This window comes from Mobula hypostoma, chromosome 2 (assembly GCF_963921235.1).
Source record: "Mobula hypostoma chromosome 2, sMobHyp1.1, whole genome shotgun sequence".
NCBI classification, from domain to species: Eukaryota; Metazoa; Chordata; class Chondrichthyes; order Myliobatiformes; family Myliobatidae; genus Mobula; species Mobula hypostoma.
The window spans coordinates 149335289-149356413 of NC_086098.1; positions in this window are offsets into that span (position 1 = coordinate 149335289).

Here is a 21125-nt window from a genome sequence, read left to right on the forward strand (position 1 = left end):
GCTGTTGTGCCTTCTTTGCAATTGTGTCAGGATCGCTGTTCAGAGACCCATCGGCCAAATGGAAAGATTGTTTGGTATGTGAGTTTGAGCAGCAGTGAGCACAAATGGCACAATGCAAAGCATCTTGCAGAGCTTGGTCAGAACATCCATCCCTGTCTTACCCATGCTGGAGAACTTTAGAGAGAGTACATAACAGGCTTAAAGGATGCCGCCTGGATTAGCAGGTATTAACTATAAGTTTCCTTGAGGTTGTCATAGCTGGGGACGGTAATGAGGATAAGCTCTCACTACCTATTAAACTCTCCCAATGGCATGAGTCTCAAATTGCCTCTGACCACCAAGTCCAGCTTCTGGCCTTCACATCTGGCTTCGCTACCAAGCCTGGCAGAACTATTTCTACTGACAGGAGAAGGGGCAAAGATGTTACTGATGCCAGTTGCTTCGAGCAGATGAGGCAGTGGTTGGCAGCTCATTTGGGAGAAGGAAAACCTCTGCTGCTTTGCGGCTATTCCCATTCATGGGGAAGGCTTCAGGAGTAATCCCAGAGGAAAACTCCAGAGCTGGAGTCCCTAAGGCAGTCCTACATTGAGTTCAATGCTGGCTGGCAATTCCTGCGATGCTGCTGGTGCAAACTGTATCAGTCGCCGCTGTTCCTTCGGATTGATCAGTTCAATATAGAGGGGATGCCTGCTGCACAGGCAACAGCTTGCTCTCCATATTGTACTGCCCTGACCTGCATAGTCAAACCTGACCAACAGAAGACCTCTAACTACAAGGAAAGGTTGGACAAACCCGGAGCATCAGAGGCTAATAGAAGTTTATAAGATTATGAATAGCATTAACATAATACCACAAGAATCAGAAGCAGAATCAGGTCTATTATCACCTGCATACATTGTGAAATTTGTAAATTTTATGGCAGCAGTGCAATGCAATACATGATAACATAGAAAATATAAGTAAATCAATTACAGTCAGAATGCACTCCATGATACATCCAGAGAAGTTTTTGAGTGTTCTTGGTGACAAACCAAATCTCCTCAAACTCCTAATGAAATATAGCCGCTGTCTTGCCTTCTTTATAGTGGCATCGATATGTTGGGACCAGGTGAGATCCTCAGAGATCTTGACACCAAGGAACTTGAAGTTGCCCATTCTCTCCACTTCTGACTCATCTATGAGGATTGGTTGGTGTTCCCTTGTCCTATCCTTTCTGAAGTCCACAATCAGCTCTGTGATCTTGCTGATGTTGAGTGTAAGGTTGTTGCTGCAATACCACTCAACTAGCTGATATATCTTGCTCGTGTCTCCATCTGAGATTCCGCCAACAATGGTTCTATCATTAGCAAATTTATAGATGGTACTGGACCTATGCCTAGGCACACATGGATGTAGAGAGAGTAGAGCAGTGGGCCAAGCACATATCCCTGAAGTACGCCAGTGTTGATCATCTGCAAAGAGGAGCTACGAATACTAATCCACATAGATTGTGGTCTTCCACTTAGGACGTCAAGGATCCAGAAGTGGAGGTACAGAGGGCCAGGTTCTGTAGCTTATTGATCAGGACTGTAGGAATGATGGCGTTAAATGCAGAGTTATAATCAACCAACGGCATCCTGACATGGGTGTTTGTATTGTGCAGGTGATCTAAGGTTGTGTGAAGAGCCATTGGGATTACATCTGCCATTGACCTATCGTGGCAATATCCAGGTCCTTACTGAGACAGGAGCTGATTCTGGCCATGACCAACCTCTCAAAGCACTTCATCACCGTAGATGTGAGTGCTACTGGATGATAGTCATTAAGGCAGCTCACACTACACTTCTTAGGCACTGGTATAATTGTTACCTTTTTGTATCAGGTGGGAACTTCTGATTATAGCAATCAGAGGTTGAAAATGTCCTTGAGTACACCTGCCAGTCAGTTGGCACAAGTTTTCAGAGTCTCACCAGGTACTCCATTGAAGCCTGCTGCCTTGCGAGGGTTCACCTTCCTGAAAGACAGCCTAACATTGGCCTCCGTGACAGAGGTCACAGGGTCGTCCGTTGCAGGAGGGATCTTCACAGCTGTAGTTATATTCTCCCTTTCAAATCCAGCATAGAAGACGTTGAGCTCATCTGGTAGTGAAGCATCGCTGCCATTCATGCTATTGGGTTTTGTTTCATAGGAAGTAATGTCTTGCCAACCCTGCCAGTGCCAACGTGCATCCGATATCGCCTCCAACCTCTCTCGGAATTGTCTCGTCATCCTTGAAATAGCCCTCCACAAGTCATACCTGGTTTTCTGGTACAGGCCTAGGTCGCCAGCCTTGAATGCCACAGATCTAATCTTCAGCAGATGACGTACCTCCTGGTTCATCCACAGCTTTTGATTTAGGAATGTACAGCAAGTTTTCGTCGGCACACAATCATCCGCACAGGTTTTAATGAAGTTGGCAACAGCTGCAGCATACTCATCCAGATTCGAAGATGAATCCCCAAATACAGTCCAGTCCACCAAATCAGAGCAGTCCTGGAGGCGCTCCTGTGCTTCCCTTGTCCGTACCATCTTGTTCCTCACTATGGTGCTGTAGTCTCCAGTCCCTGCCTATATTTTAGGGAGTAGAAGTACAGCCAAGTGGTCAGACTTTCTGAAGTGAGGGCATGAAATAGCATAGTAGGCACTCTTGATGATGGTGTGACAGTGGCCCAGTGTGCTGTTTCCTCTGGTACTACAAGTGATTTGTTGAAGGTAATTACTTAGTGACGTTTTCAAGCTGGCCTGGCTAAAATCCCCCAGAATGATGGTGAAGGTGTCAGGGTGTGCTGTTTCGTGCACGTTGATCACATTGCTCAGATCATCTAGACCCTAGGTTAGGTGGAATGTACACCACTGCCAAAAAGATCACTGAAAGCAGGCAAAATGGATGGCTCTTAATTGTGAGATATTCTGGGTCTGGTGAACAGAACTGGTCCACCAATAGGAGATGGTCATGAGGCATACACCACCACCTCTGTTTTTGAGAGACTCAACAGTCCTATCTTGGCGGGTATAGTAAACCCGTCAATCTGAATCGCTGTGTCCGATATGGAAGGGGTTAACCATGATTCCATGAAGTAGAGGACGCACGCTGCCCTGATGTGTCTCTGATGCAGCACCCTAGGTCTGAGATTGTCAGTCTTATTTACCAGAAACTGTACGTTTTTCAGCAAGATATTCAGTAATGGTAGGCAAAAACCTTGTTTTTTTAAATGCACTTGCAGCCCTGAGCGACAGCCATGTTTCCGACAAGATATCCTCCTAGCAAGGATAGTATGGCCACAGTCTGCATTATTTCTATCAGTTTTAAGCAGCGATAGATTATTCAATCACCTTAAAATATCCTTATAAACTGTACAGACCTTGGATGAAGTTGTGATTCTCAGCTGTAGCAGGCTGAAACTAAAGGCCATAGCTTTAAGACGAGGGGGAGAAAGTCTAAAGGCGATGAGTGAGACAAGTCTTTTACACGGAGACTAGCAGGCGCCTGGAGGAGATGGAGGTGTGCACAGCTCCTTGCCCCCATTCTAACAACTTTCCACAGGAGCTCAATTGAGCGTCTTGTCTGGCTGCATCATTGTGTGGCGTGGAAGTTGCAAGACCCTACAGTGGGTAGTAAAACCTGCCAAGATGATCACTAGGGTCTCCCTCCCCCTATTTGTGACATTTACCGGGAGCATTGTGACGATTGAGGATCCCTACCACCAATTCCACAATCTCTTTGACCCATTACCGTCTCAGGAATTTGGTACAGGAGCATCAGGACCAGTACAGGCCAGGCTGGGTAACAGCTTCTTCTCTCAGGCTCTGAGACTAATTAATACCCTGTCACCACCCAGGTCTCGTCACTAGGACTGTGAACTGTTTACTGTTTAACTCTGCTGCACTTGACTACATGCACTTCGAATTATATTTCATTAATTTATTTATGGTAATATTTTGTCTTATGCACTGTGTGAAAAATATGATTTGTGGGGGCACCATGGTCCAGAAGAACGTTGCTCTGTTTGGTTGTATATATGTGCAGTCAGATGGCAATAACCTTGAACCTGAACGTGCTCCAGGGGAAACGAATATGATAGAGGCATTTGGATCTTCACTAGGATATGCAGGAATGTGGATCCTGTGCAGGCAGAACAGATTCATTTATTTCAGTGCAGACCTTGTCGGTTGAAGGCCCTGTTCCTGTGCTGTACAGCTCCATGTTAATTTTTTGCAACAAACATAAAATTCACAGCAATGATTTCAGTCCAGGCCCTCTGGTCACAGCCTTCAAATTGCAAATAACTATTTGCCCTGGTTGCCATGGGACATCACCTTTTGGACCAATGTCCCATGTGGGATTTTGTGAAAGCTGTTCCTGAAGTTGAAGGCAAAGTGAAGTTGCAGAGGTCTGTAAGCTCAGTTAGCTCCATCATGGGCATGATCCTCCCCAGCATCTACAAAAGGTGATGCCTCTGAAAGATAGCATCCACCATTAAGGTCCCTCACCACCCAGGGCATTGCTATCAAAGGGGAGCCTGGGGACACACACTCACCATTTTAAATACAGTTTCTTTCCCTCCACCATCAGATTCCTGAACAGTCAATGAACCCAGGAATACGAACTTGCTATTTTTGCTCTCTTTTTGCCTACTTATTTTTTTAAATATTTATTTCTTACTGTGATTTATTGTATTTATCTATTTCACCACACTATTGCTGCAAAATAACAAATTTCACAGACTGCGTGTCAGCGATAATAAACATGATTCTGATTTTGATTCTTGTTAAGGTTCTGCAGGCTGCAGCAACCCCACTTCCATAGCAACACACATAGAATCCTCCTCAAAAAGGTCAATCAAATCGGTTAGGCAGGCAGTGCGATCTCTCAAGTCGAGTATGATGTTTTCCAAAGGGGTTGGTCTTCAGGTGGCTGTAGAGGCCGAACTGAGATCTACATATTCCACGGGACTTAATCCAGGATGTTAGGGTGGATTCCCTTAATGAAGAATGTTTGTGCGTGACCCTGTTTAACATGGAGAGACTGATGAATGGACAGCCAACACAAGGTCCTTGACTGATCGGGTTCAGGGTCCAGTGGCTTGGAATGCAAGGTGACTGGAGGTCCTCCACTACTGCGGCCTTCCTCCAGCTCCAGTGCTATTGTGATCTGTCATCACCTTCAGCCAGCTCCACCAGTGAGCTTCTGGTTGGATTGTTCTTTGTCCAGAACCTCCCTCTTAACCTTACTGTCATGGGTGTCCCACGACAGCATCAGATAGCTAAACTCCAGACGGCGTCACTCTCAGGATGTCAAGAACTCACAGCCTCTCCCCCACAAGGGGACAATCCTCAGAAGGAGTCAGACAGGACCCCTACTTAACCAAGGCATGCTAATTATCTGTGATTAATCAGAGCCTCTCCAAATACAGAATACTCTTGCTTCTCAGAACTTGTTTCCAATAATCTTCGTATAGGCATCCGTTAGTCTCCTGAGGCCATGGATTTGTGCCTTGGAAGGTTTTTTCAGGGCGCAGGCCTGGGCAAGGTTGTATGGAAGGCCGGTAGTTGTCTATGCTGCAAGTCTCCCCTCTCCACGCCACTGATGTTGTTCAAGGGAAGGGCATTAGGACCCATACAGCTTGGCACCAGTGTCGTCGCAGAGCAATGTGTGGTTAAGTGCCTTGCTCAAGGACACAACACGCTGCCTCAGTCAAGGGTCAAACTAACGACCTTCAGATCACAGACGAATGCCTTAACCACCTGGCCACACACCAACACCCAATCTGTTATTGGGAAAATATGTAGAATGTAATAAGTAGAATCTATTATCCAAGTCAGAGTGTTTGAGCTCTTAGACAAGTATCAGGTGATCATTTCAAAAATATTAGTGATGATTAGTCCATAGACTTTGTCTAAATGGATTGTCACAGTACATTTGATAAGTTTCCTCACAAGAGATTCTAGCAAGACTTGAAGTACATTAGTCAAAGGCAAGTTGTGACATATTTGTAACTGGGTGGGAGGAGAGAACGGGTAAGAGTAGGTGAAGAGATAGAGCACACATTGCCAAGTTTTAAAGAAAGGAGCTCAATTGACAGTTTCAACACTGAATAAAGGACTTTTGATAGGTGATCAACAATAGGTGAAATTGAAGTTCGAGATTAATGATATTTAAACCATAAAAAAATAGAATGATCTAGTCAAAGTTAAATGATCAGAATACACACATCACCATATACCACCCGAGGATTTATTTTCTTGTAGGCATTCACAGTAGAACAATGAAATACAACAGAACCAATGGAAAATGACAAAGACTGACAATCAATGTGCAAAAACAAAAAATGCAATTAATAATCATAAGTAAATCAATAAATAATAATAAGAACATAAGCTGCAGAGTCCTTGTAAGAGAGTCCATAGGTTGTGGAATGATCCTGTTCCCTAATTTCCAATCAGCATTGCACAATTTGCTTAAGTACCTGTACATACAATGTTCAATCTTTATTTCTAACATCCCCTTTGAGTAAGGTTGCAGCCGTGATGTGGGTTGAAAACAGTGAAATGTAAAATTATTCAATAAACTAAATCAATACATTACACTAAAGTTCTGCATTCCATTTTATTTTAAACACCTTAGATTCAGACCTGAGAAAATCCACAGATGCTGGAAATTCAAGCAACATGCACAAAACACTGGAGAACTCAGGTCAGGCAGCATCTATGGAAAAGAGGAAATAGTCGATGTTTACTCTTTTCCAAAGTCCTGATGAAGGGTCTTAGCCTGAAACAGCAACTGTTTACTCTTTTCCATAGGTGCTGGCTGGCCTGCGGAGTTCCTCCAGTATGTTCTGTGTATTGCTTAGATTCAGAGCTATTGTCCTGAGAAACAATGAGTTCAACATTTTCCTCAGCACATCCTCCTATATTGGGTGAGGTAGGAAGAGTTCAGGGGCAGCATATTCCTGTTAGAGTGAAGGGTAAGGTTGACAGGATTAGGGTTGAGGGATATTGAGGGTCTGGTCAGGAAGCAGAAGGAGGTACATGTCAAGGAGATCTGCAAAATGCTCCCAGGAAAGGGTTAACCTATGAAGAGCACTATGTAGCTCTGGGCCTGTACTCACTGGAGTTTAGAAGAATCTCATTAAAACCTACTGAATATTGAAAAGTCCATATAAGGTGGGCATGGAGAGGATGTTTCCAGTGCCAGGAAGTCTGGAACCACAGTCACAGTGTGCTCTTGAAGGACAGAACGCAGGTGTGGAGGGACAGCTGGCTTTCTGTCACAGAGGTTGCTGGAAATGACTCTACCCAAAGTCACAGAGGTCACTGGAATTGACTCTATCCAAGGTCACAGAGGTCACTGAAACTGACTCTATGCAAGGTCACAGAGGTCACTGGAACTGACTCTATCCAAGGTCACAGAGGTCACTGGAACTGACTCTACCCAAGATCTGTGGATGATAGGTTCACAATTCAACTGAAGCAGAGGAACAGCAAGATCCCCAGGAGGAGACAGAAACAAGAGGTTAGATATCAGAACACCAACAGAGCCTCAGAGAAACAACTGAGCAACACTGTGAGACAATTCAATTCATTCTCTCTGACACAATGAACCTCCCCTCCAAGCACCAAATGAGAGCCCTCTCTAAATAATCATGGACAGCAGGAAACACATGCCAGCCACAATTAACTTGACAAGATTAAACTGAAAACACAAGGGCTTAACAACTCTCATTAAGATATTGATTAGGAAATACAGGTGCTGAAGAACCTTAGAAGCTCAAAGGTCTATGGCAAGCCGCAGGTCTCGTGACAACCAGTGGGCACAGCCGGAATAGAAGGACATCTCTTCACGGCAGAGATGAGGAGGAATTTCTTTAGCTCAAAGGTGGTGTATCTGTGGAATTCATTGCCACAGGCTGTGGAGGCTAAGTCACTGGGTTCATTTTAAGAGGAGGTTGATAGTTTTTTAATGATAATTAAGGGTGCAAAATGTTATCGCGAGAAGGCAGGAGAATGGGTTTGGGATGGAAAATGGATCAGCCAAGATGGAATGCCAGAGCAGACTCGATGGGCTTTAATGGCCTAATTCTGCTATGTCTAATGATCTCATGAGTAAGGAATCCTATTCATATGTTATTAATTACAAGGGTTCCTATATGAATGTGCAAGGCAATATGTGCAATTAACTGCATGGAACAAATTTGGGAAATGTTCACAAAACTCACTAACAAGTGCCGAAAACAGCACATGCCAAGCACTGACGAAAACAAAACTAGTTAGCCCATAAGTTGAATATCCAAGATCCAGCATGCACTAAGAGAATAATGATAGATTTTGCCAGACAATTGACATAATTTACTTAGAGATGCAATATGGAACAGATCCTTCTGGGCCAATGAGCAACACTGCCCAGCAACCCACTAATTTAACTCGAGCCTAATCACAGGACAGTTTACAATGACCAATGAACCTGCTAACAGGTACGTCTTTGGACTGTGGGAGGAAACTGGAGCACTCGGAGTTCACCGGAATTGCACCCCAACCTCTGACGCCTTGAGCCGTAGTAGTGTCACGCTAACCACTACGCTACCGTGATTTATTATTGTCACACTCTTCTCCTATGTCTGATAATCAGATAAAACATCTCGGCCTGTTGACCCAGAGCTTGTGACAAAGTCCCTGGAAACCATGTTATTTGCACAAGTTACTGGAGGTTCTTGGTCAAACCAATGAATTCAAAGCTATGTCCTCCCCGAACACATGCATTTTCTCTGGGCCCTTCGGTTTCCTCCAAGTACCTACCAATCAGTAGGTTAGTTGGTTATTGTAACTTGCCCCATGATTAGGTTAGGGTTCATCAGGGGAGGGGGAGCTGTTAGGGGTTGCTGGGTGGGGCAGTTCAAAGGGCCAGAAAGGCCTATACTGCATAGCATCTCTAAATAAAAGAAATAAACATTTAAACAGAGAGAAAATCAAGAATTATACAGAAAGTAGCAAGTTACAGATTGTAAGCACACTCGCAGTACTTGATGTACAACGAACATTGTTTGTAAAGGTCATAAGATATAAAGAGAGTGAACAATATTTCTAAAGAAAAGTATTATAACAAAAAAGAACAATAAACAGTACCAGAACTATGCAGTTCAAACACAAGTCTGCAAAGCAGGCTGAATGGAACCAATTAGCATGACTGCTTGAATCAGGGGAGAAGCATTCTGACATACACTGAGTAGGCGAATTCGAATAGAAAGTGAGAAGTCTACACTACAAAGGAAGAGGAAGGCAGAGATAGTGAAGTAGAATGGAAAGGAGTAAAATCTGCACAAAGACAGAACCACAGCATGACTAAATGAGTTTGTCTGCTTCTCCTTTCAAAGAACGCTGACTAACCCATTGAGATTTTATGATACATATGGCTTTTGAGTTATTTGCTGTCTCTTAGAGTTTTTAGGAATAGATTCTGATTTGTATCTATATCACACGTATATCAAAACATACAGTGAAAGCCCATTCCTTAGCTAGAGCCTTCAGCAATTTGGGCATCGAGAGAGAGAGGAAGGGGAGAGCCATCCGCAGTACCACCGATGTGGCAGAGAGGGCCTCAAGATGGCTGTGGCTCAAAAGAGGGGAGCCATGGAGTCATAAGTAGCTGGCCATCTGGACACAAGCTGGGGTCTGATCAGCCTCGGCTGGGTCACCTGGAGGAGGTTGTATGATGTTGAAAGACCCAAAACACCTGATGATTCCAGGAACATCACTGAAGATGTGTCCAGAAGCATCAGTAGATGTATGTACACAGTTGTCATTTGTCTTAACAACCAATATAATCCAAGGATGCGCTGGAGGCAGCTCGCAAGTGTCACCACCCATCCTGGCACCAGCACAGCATACCCACAATGCTTGGCAGAACCACACAGAACAGAACAAGCAACCAGGAAAACAAGACCCTTTCCTTCCCCCACCCATCTACACAGACAACCTCCAGTCTCCAGGACTCAAGTCAAGCCAGGTTTATTGTCATTTAACTATATACATGTATACTGTCAAATGAGACAGTGTTTCTCAGCCAGTGGGCTTCAACCTCCAGTATTCCAATTGATCCTCGGGCTCCAATCCTTAGTATAGATAGCCATAAAAAAAAACACTTTTTAAGTTGTTAGTGATTGTGCCAGGAACACACTGCCGGGGGTATTCAAAGTTCAACGTAAATTTAGGATCACGCATGTGTCACAATATACACCCCTGAGATTCATTTTCTTGTGGGCATTCACAGTAAATACAAAGAAACGCAATAGAACCAATGAAAAAAACTACACACAGACAACCAATGTGTAAAAGACAACAAAATGTGCAAATACAAAAAGAAAATAAAAGAAATAATATTAAGTATTGAGAACATGGGATGAAGAGCCCTTGAAATGAGTCCATAGGTTGTGGAAACAGTTCAGTGACGGAGCAAGTGAAGTTGAGTGAGGTTATCCCCTTTGGTTCAGAAGCGTAATGGTTGCGGGGTATTAATTGTGCCTGAACCTGGTGGTGCGGGTCCTGAGGTAGAGGATGAGATTCAACAGGAGGCTTCTAAAGTAAAAGGATAATGTATCTCAATGGCAAGAGTTTACAGGGTGATGAGGAGAGGCTGGCAGAGTGGGACCAAGCCCCTCAAGGCCTATACTTCCAGGTTCAACAGCAGTTTCTTCTCCACCGTTATTGGGTCATTGAACTGTGCTGAAGAACATCAACGCTCCTTTGGACAATAATCCTTTTTATCGCTGTCAATCTTGCACTAGTGTTGTGATGTTTATTTTGTTTTTTTATTTTAGAACAAGGAACAAATACAGCATGGAACAAGCTCTTCAGCCCACAATGCCGTGCTGAACCATTTGAATTAGTAATCAAATTGCCAGCTATACTAATCCCTTCTGCCTACACAATGTCCATATCCTTCCATTTTGCTCACATCCATGGCCCTATCTAAACATCTCTTAAACATCTCTAATGTACGACCACCAATGGGCTGAGTGGCCTAATTTTGCTCCTATGTCTTATGGTCTAAATGCACCAGGCCTCCACTTCCAACACTGCCTCTCAACTTACTGGCTTCACTGGACATAGATTCTGACACAGACAGAGTAGGCAAATCTGAATGGAAAGCTGGGAGAAGTCTACACTACAAAGGGAGGGGAAGGTGGGGAGGCAGAGTCTGTGATATAGAAAGGGACATTTCTAACATCACTGGAAAGTTTAACGTATTACTGGGTAACATCGAAAATAAGTCACGAAAATTATGCTGGAATATTAATTGGAGTGGGCCATGAGACTGTGGAATGAGCTGTCAGCACAAGTGGTGTATACAAGCTCGATCTCAAAGTTTAAGAGAACTTTGGACAGGTATGTGGATAGTAGGGGTATGGAAGGCTATGGTCTGGGTGCAAATCAGTGGGAGTTGACAGTTCAAGTCATTTGGCAAACATTAAATAGGCCAAAGGGCCTGTTTCTGTGCTGTATCTTTCTATGATTCTGACTATATAGACTACAGTCAACAGTCTAAAAGTTTGCCTGATTGACACCATCAATTTCCTCAGGGTGCCAGAGTTTCATTGTAAAAATCAAAGTTCCTTATAACTCATTTTACTCATTTCATGTTGGTTCCTAGGTGTAAGTATCAGCAATAATTTAGTTTCCCGGTGCCATTCCATGAAGTAAATTTATTTTATACCAGGATATTGCCCAGAATAGAAAGCATGCCTTAGGAGGAAAGCTAGGGTTTTTCTCTTTGGAGTGAAGGGTGACAGATGATTTGATAGAGGTGTACAAGATGACAAGAGGCATAGATCGAGTGGATAGCCAGAGATTTCTTCCCCCAACACAAAAATAGCTAACACAAGGGGGGTGGCGAGAATTTTAAGGTGACTGGAGGAAAGTATAAGGGAGATGTCAAAGGTACAGTATGTTCTTTACACAGGGAGTGGTGGCATGTGGAACGTCCTGCTAGGAATGGTGGTATAGGCAAATACATCAGGGACATTTAAGAGACTCCTTAATTTAAGTGTCTAATTTAAGAGAATCTTAAAAGGAGGAACAAGGATGAAAGAAAAATGGAGGGCTATGCAGGGAGGAAGGATTAGATTGATTGTAAATGTGGCTGAAAATCAGCACAACATGATGGGCTGAAGGGCCATAGTAGGGGCACATCTGAACTCAGTGGAAACAAAAGTCTGAGGAGATGTCCAGCCAGTTACTGAATTATTTTCACCTGTTACCTCCTTTTGGAGTTTTCAAAGTGATGCTGTTGTCTGGTGATTTCTAAGAAAAGCCACCCACTGTAACCCATCCAATCCCTGTGGAGAGAACATCCCCTTCCTGATGTTGCCTGTTTGTTGTCAGATGACATTTCAACATGATCACTGACTCCTCAGAGTTGAAATGTTGTCAGAGTACAGAAAAACTCTCTCAGAAAGCAGAGAGGAATAAAATCAGTTTTCATTTAATTTTATAATACAGTGGATTCCGTTTTACTGGGCTACCAGTTAATCGGGCTAACCCTTAAAGAACAAAAATTATTGGAGAAAATAGCCAGAATTCCCTTTGTTTACGTGGGATAATATTCCTCTTTAATGGGGCTGGAGACTGCTGCCAAACAGTTTCTTACTAACATCAGTCACATGCACTTGTGTGGCTGTTAGACACTACACCATGCTTAAAGCAAACATTTTTTAAAATATTGTCAGTTGTGCGTGTTTTTGTTCAAAAAAACAGTGATTTTTGTCACGGTAGTTGGTGAGAAATAAGCAGCAAGACAAATTGAAACCATTTTGCTCACTGAAGTTTCAAGCATTCAGGCCAGAAATAGCTAGGAGTGAAAATGAAACTATTTCGTTACTTCAGCAAGTTAGGACCTATGAGAAATTTGAAGGTATTGATAATTACCTTGAATGTTGCAATGAAAATGAAGATTTGGAGGACGCAATTGTCGACAGCATTGTATGAAGGCCGTCCATTATCTACACTAGGAGTCTGTGCTGATTTTTTGATTGCCTACACTGGATGAATTCCTCTTACAATAACTATTAGGAACTACAGTTAGTTCCTAATTACTAGGAACTATTACTAGTTCCTATAACTATTAAGAACTACTTAAAATACGCAGTTTTATATTACTGTGGTACTATTGGTAGTGTTCTAAACTGTTCTGCATTTCATCCAAATACATAATTTGCTACTCAGTTAAATGGTAGCTTATCTTTTTTATATCTTTGTAACTATTTTCATGAAACTTTGACTAATTGGGACAGCCGCTTAATTGGTCCAAAATGTACTGGTCCTGATGTGTCCCAATTAACCACATTACTCTATATATTTTATGAAGCAATAATAAAAAAATTAGAAAATGCACTGAAAATAGAATCTGATATAAAATAAATGAGTTAATTACATTTTAAAATATGAATGCCAGGATTTTATAATTCATGTAATTTCCAGTCATAGTTTTCTATTAGGCTTTAAAGTTAAAGTCTGTCCTGAGCCTTACAGGCTCATCAGGCCTGTGCTTATGCCGGTTTCCATGGTGTGAAGCGACTGAGAGTACAAGACTCCCCCCCCCACCCCCCCAGATAGGACACCAGTCTATCGCGAGGTTAACCCCCAGCATTTTGCCAGTACCCATTTTCAGCTGGGTGGACTGGAGCAGCGTGTGGTTAGGTGCCTTGCTTAAGGACACAACACGCTGCCTTGGCTGAGGCTTGAACTCACGACCTTCAGATCGCTAGTCTAACACCCCAACCACTTGGCCATGCACCACACTATTAGGCTTTGCATGCCACTAAAATCACACTGTGCCCACCAGTAGAAAGGATACCAATTTCAGCATACTGTTTTCAGAGAGGCTTGTTCATTAATATCTTACCATCTTCCCAGGAAGGCTGTATAGTAACCTAGTGGTTAGCATAACGCCATTACATCATCAGAGAGCCAGGTTCGATTCCCGCTGCTGCCTGTAAAGAATTTGCATGTTCCTTGTGAGTGTGCGGGTTTTTTACCTGCTGCTTCAGTTTCCTCCCACGTTCCAAAGATGCTTGGGATAGTAGGTTGACTAGTCACATGGGTTTAATTGTATGGCGTTGCTCATTGGGCCAAAGGGCCTGTTACTATGCTGTATCCCTTTAAAAAAAATCATCTGGTTCACTTGATTTAATTTAAAGGGCCAATTTCAACTTTGAGCCCAAGGTTATTCAGACCCACCATCATGAAGTGCTTCGAAAGGCTGCTCATGGTAATCATCCACTTCAGCCTCCTGTACAACTTTCACCCACTGCGGTTTACAGCAGACCACATCTCCTGGTTTTACATTCATCTCTGGAACATCCTGGAAGAAACTCCTAATTATTAACTATAACTCGGCCTTTAATCTATAATAGCAAACAAGCTCCTCCCCAAACTCCTAGATCAGGGACTCAGTTACTCCCTTTGCAACTGGATCCATGACTTCCTGACCAACAGATCCTAATCAACAAGCATAGGCAGCAACACGATTACCAGTCCACTCTAGGCTGTGTTCTTAGCCCATTACTCTACTCCCTAGACAGTGATGACTGTGTGGCACCATCTCCATTCATAAGTTTGGAAGGACAACACTGTAGTGGGCTGAATCTCATACAATGACAAGGCAGCGTACAGGAGGGAGATACTGAGTCAGGTGACATGGTGTTGGGACAACAATCTTCTCCTCAATATTAACAAGATGAACAAGCGGGTCACTGACTTCAGAAAACAGGTGGAGTACACATCCCTCTGAATAAATGATGCAGAGGTGAAGATGATTGAGAGCTTCAAGATCTTATGTGCAAATATTTCCAAAATGATCCAACCATGTGAATGCCCCAGCCAAGAAAATGCATCAGAACCACTGCTTTCTCAGAAGGCTACAAAAATATGACATGTTCCTGATGAATCTCACTAATTTTATAAATTCACCTCAGAAAATATCCTATCCTTTTGCATCACGGCTTGGTATGGTTCAAACTCCAAAGTTCAAAGAAAACCTATTATCAATGTATGCATACCATATGTCACTATATACTACCCTGACATTAACTTTTTTTGTGGGTATCCACAGTAGAAACAAAGAAACACAATAGAATCAATGAAAAAAATCACATACAATGACAGACAAACAACCAATGTGCAAATGACATACTGTGCAAGTACAAAAAAAAACAACTAATAATAATAATTATTATTATTGTTAACATATTCACTTGGCAGAATACCTTGGTCCAAAACCAATCTGGAAAAGTTTACAAAGAAAGATAAGAACTGAAATGAAAAAAATTTAGAAATCTCTACATACACTCGAACACATTTAGATTATCAGTACCAAAGACAGAAGGAGGAAGAGGAATAACAGACGTAAAAAATTTACACATCAGTCAGATAAAACTTCTAAGGATATATTTTCATCAATGAAAACGGTATTCAGCAGATCACACAAACAAATACAATTCTGAGAAGTATACACCACGGAACTTAAATGAAAGCACAACCCAGAAAAATGAAGAAATGATCACTATTGAAGATAAAGTTAACCAGTGGAAGAGCATGACCCTCCATGGAAGACATACCCAAGCTCTGAGCAGACTAGACATCAACAAGGAAATGTCAAATGCCTGGCTCAGATTTGGAGACCACTTCCCAGAAACCATGGGGTTCCTTGTGGCAATATAGGACCAGATGGTTAACACAAAAAATTCTCAAAAATACATAATAAGAGACCGGTAAATTTAAGACGATATATGTAGAAAATGCCAAGATAAACCAGAAACAATCCAACACATTACATGATCCTGTGGCAGTTTAACTCAACCTGATTACTTACACAGACACAAGTCGCTAACATTATTCACCAAAATCTTCCTTTAAAATAACAACTCATAAAAGACACCATACCTTACTCTAAATACAAGCCTGATTCAGTTTTAGAATGAGAGTCCAATAAATTATATTACGACTAATCCATTATTACAAATAGAACAATTCATAATATCTGGCTGGATATAATCTTACATGATAAACAAGATCTCCTCATTCCAAACACACATAAATCAATAAATGAAAAACATCAGAAATATGCTGAATTAAAAGAGGAAATTGAAAGACTACAGAACATAAACAGGTAATCATTGTCCCAATAGTAATATCAACATCAAGTCATTACACAATAGCATTAAACAATTCAGGCTATACAGCAAAATTCATGTAAATCTCCAGAAAACCACAATACTAAATACCACTATAATAACCAGAAAGTTCCCAGCAATTAAGAAATTAGTGTGCTTGGCCAAGTCCGTACCTGAGATTTTAACAGCCTGAGCTGAGAAAAAATAACAATGTTATAATAATAAATTATATATTCAGCAACTGTTCTGCCAGAGACACAAGATATTGTGGAGAGTTGTGGACTCAGTCCATCACACAAACCAACCACCTTCCATTGACTCATGCTAAACTTTCTTGTGCTTCAGGAAAGCAGACAATATCATCGAGAAACCCTCCCACCTTGGTCACTCTCTCTACTCTCCCTCCTATTAAATAGAAGGTACAAACACCTGAGAACGTGCTACCAGACTCAAAGATAGCTTCCACCCCATTGTTGTCATATTCTTGAACAGACAATAAAAGATATACTCTTAACTCTCAATAAACCATCAGGCTCCTGAACCAGTGTGGATAACTTCACTCACCCCTGCACTGAACTGATTCCACAACCTATGGTCTCACTTTCAAAGACTCTACAACTTATGCTCTTGATTTTTATCATTTGTTTACTTATCATCATTATTACCTCTTTTTTGTATTTGCAGCTAGTTGTCATTTGCACATTGATTGTTTGTCCATCTTTGTCTTGTGTGATTTTTCACTGTTTCTTTGAATTTACTGTGAATAGACACAAGAAAATGAATCTCACATTAGTGAATGGCGAGATATGTACTTTGATAATCAATTTACATTGAACTTTAAACTTAAATTTGTCATGACCTTGAAATTTATTTGTCTGCATTGTTTCGGTAACAGCAGCACTCTATTTTGCATTCTGTTTTCTTTTCACTACAACCTTCTTTTTTATGTTGTTATGTATGGCATGATCTTACAAAACAAAATACTTTCACCGTACCTTGCTACACGTGAAATATAGCAGTTAGCATAACGCTGTACAGTGCCAGTGATCAGTGTCCAATTCCCACCATTGTCTGTAAGGAGTTTCTTCTCGGTGCTCTGGTTTCATTCCATGTTCCAAAGACATGGATTTAGGAGTTAGTTGTGGGCATGCTTTGTTACCACATCCTCGAACTGTTTTGGTTACCAACAATAATGAATTTCACTGTATTTTTTATCATTCAATGTACATGTGAAAATTAGACCTAATCAAGTTATCGATTAATACCCAATACCTGATAATAGACAATAAAACATGGGTGTGAGACATTTTGAATGTAAACCATGGCGTGTTTGATAGTCGGCTGTTTCTATAACATACATTGAAATAGTTCTAAGCATTGAATTGTAGTGCAAGAACATGTTGAATAAATGTGCTTTGTTTTGGAAATGGTAAAATAGTTCCAGGAGCACTTGCTGCATGTCCTGCTGAAGCTTCCACTGCTTTGTAAGTTGCTCGAGAAAAGATTCTCTCAGCTTGCTGAATTCATAAGGCATGATCTTAGCTTTCATTTGACCTTCCAGGAGAGATGTGTGGGAGCTATTTTCTCTTACAAAGAAGATGTAAAGTTTGGAGAATTCTATACTCCAAAGAACAGTTAAACTGGTTCAACTAAAATGTTCAAGATTGAGACAGTTCAGTCTTGGGCAAGACATATCACAGGATTATAAGCAACACACACAAAATGCTGGAGGAACTCAGCAGACCAGGCAGCATCTATGGAAGAGAGTACAGTCGACGTTTCGGGCCGAGACCCTTTAGCATTTTGTGTGTGTTGCTTGGCTTTCTAGCATCTGCAGATTTTCTCTTGTTTGTCACAGGACTATAATGTGAGATTCTTTCAACATTCACATTAGCAATCATGACTGTTACTCTCTAAGTCTTCATGATTCTATCCAGGCTCTGATAATGGTGACTGAAATTACCAGGTCATTGTTAAAACCCAAGACATTCACTCCTGCCTTTTGGTCTTTGCCCAGACTGGGGAATATCCATCCACAGACTCACTCTAACTGCCTCTGGACCGTCTTTAAAGGGACAGTTTGGGATGGGGCAGGTTCAGAAGCAATTTTCAATGTGATCTGGTACTGCAGAGGAAATGAGGCTCTCTGTCTAGGAAGCATCCTGGTAGAAAAGGCAGTGGACACCCATGACAACAATTTTCGTCATCAGAAAGCCCTGTAGGAATACAGCCCTGAAATGGAGATGGAAATTGAAGACAATCAGAAAGATTTTACAGATGTCCCTACGGTTTTGTTTGCCTTCCATAAGCATGTGGTTAAGGAAATTTAAATTCCATAGCAAATTAAATCTGACCTTAGAAATCAGAATTAATAATGATAACCTCAAATTATAAGTTCTTTGTAAAATTTCATTGTGTTCACTTGTATCTTACAGGGAGTGCCAAGCTATGACCTTACCTAGACTGACAAATGTAAATGTTTCCTAGTCCCTGTACTGCACTTTAATATCCCTGTGGATTGGCTCAGAAGGTCTGCACTCTGTGGCCACTTCATTGCTATACCTTATAAAGTGGTCACTGACCATAGGTGGGCGGTCTTCTGCTGCAGTAGCCCATCCACTTCAGGGTACAACAAGCATGCTCAGTGATGTTCTTCTGCATACTGCTGTTGTAATGCATGGTTAATGAGTTACTGTCGCCTTCCTGTCAGCTTGAACCAATCTGGCCATTCCCCTCCGACCTCTTTTATTAACAAGATGTTTCCCACCCACAGAACTGCCAGCCACTGGATTTGTTTTGTTTTTTACACCATTTCTGTAAACTGTAGAGACTGTTGTGTGTGAAAAATCCCTGGAGATCAACTGTTCCCGAGATCCTCAAACCTCCCCATCTGACACCAGCAATCATTCCATGATCAAAGTCATGTAGATCAGTGGTCGATATGATCCCCAGGTGGCCATGCCAAATTTCATAGGGGCCACAAGTAAAAGACAAGAAACTGGGGACCACAAGAATTTCTGAATGCGCCATGATCAGTTTACTGTTTTAACGAATTATTAAAACATATAAATAAAAAAGAAATGAATACATGTGATTTAATTGGAACCCTGAGTGAAATGAATGGAAGAATATGCTAGATAATGTAAATGAGGCAGCAAAAGTGGTGTGTGAGAGGTGAGAGTGAGAGAAATCATTACCTCTGCTCCCACTTGACCATGTACAAATTGCCATTCACATCCTGTAGAGTGGCCCACTGAGCCCCACTACACATAAACCCCCCAAAATCACAAACTGCAGATTGGACAAGGCTGTCTGCAGCAAGACCATTCTGCAAGTCAGCAGCAGCAAGGTGGTTCTGTTTGCCTTCCACTGACCCATGCATGTTATAATACTTATAAAGTGTGACATGAAGGCTGCAATTACTACATTGGGGTCATCTGCCAGAAACTGTTAAACTGCAGAAAGGCAAGAATGCGTGAAGTCTACCTCTGCATCACTGCCTACCACTACAACTTCCATCAAATCCCTGGTACTTACCATATTTTGAAAGGAAGTTGAATTCACTTTTCTTGGTGAGTATGCACTCTTTATCCCCACATACAATGTGCACATATAATAGCATTTTTAAAAACTGTCTAAAATTTAATTATTCTAAAAAATGCTACCTGAAAAGCCAGCTTTATTTTTAACCATCGTGATGTTCTGAAAAGAGGTGTTCTTCGATTGTCTTTAGCCAAGTTGCAACTAGGTGTCCAGAAATGAGCTAATTTGCATCACTAAATACCCAAAATAATAATATTAAGCATCTTTTTATTGCAGGTTGGAAGAACATAATGTAATATAATAATATTATAAAATTAAACTAGATCAAAGGTCTGAATAGCTTACTTTATTTATAATATACAAATTATTCAGAGCTTTGAATTAGTTTAATTTTTCCTATAGACCTGTAAAATTATATTTAACATTAATAAAACCCACAACCTGTTAAGACATAAATATTGGCTGTATATTAAAATAATTGCAGTTGACCAAGAAGTTAGTAACTTTCCAAGACTATGTTGAGTGGGGATCACAGAGATAAATGAACATCACAAATGAGGGCCAGGAGCAGATAAAGGTTGAGAACTATTGACCTAGTTCACATTTCTTCCCCATTTTGATGTTTGGTCTGAACAGCAACTGAACCTCTTAACCATGTCTGCATGCCTTTATGCATTGAGTTGCTGCTACATGATAGGCTGATTAGATATTTGTATTTGGCAAGCAGGTGTACAGGTGTACCTAATAAAGTGGCCATGCGTGCAGCTCAGAGCAATAAAAACTAGTCTTTGTCAGTGATCCCACATTCTGTGAATAAATATACAAGAAATGTCATGGCAATCAGATAACAGTTTTTATTTAAGTATATTACAGTGTTCAATTAATCTCATGATTGGTTTGACATTGTATTTTATTGTGTTTACTGAAGTTTCGAAGAACAGATTTGTAATCTACAGAATCATTGTGACTTGAGCAACAGTATATTTCTGTACACTTTTAATTTAATGATCTGGAGCTCGAGTCATACCAGGATAATTCAGATAATGTGACATATTATTATCTGCCTGATCTCTGAAAGGACTCTCCTGTTGGTTGAATGAAAACAAAATTTAATTACTTTTATGCTTTGATTATTCTATCTCCAGCAAATAAAGTAACTTCATGATTTGGATGTCTTAGTTTCATTAATGTGTCATTCTGTCTCTGAAATGATCAGAGCATATGTGAAAATACTCAATTTTCACTGTAATTAAGGGGGAAAGCAGTCAGTCCACCAGATATCAGAAAGTACAGAGGCAAGTGTTAGATTTTCATAACAGACTGTTGAGAGATTAGTACCATAAGACCATGAGACATCGGTGCAGAATTAGGTCATTTGGCTCATTGAGTCTGCTCCACCAT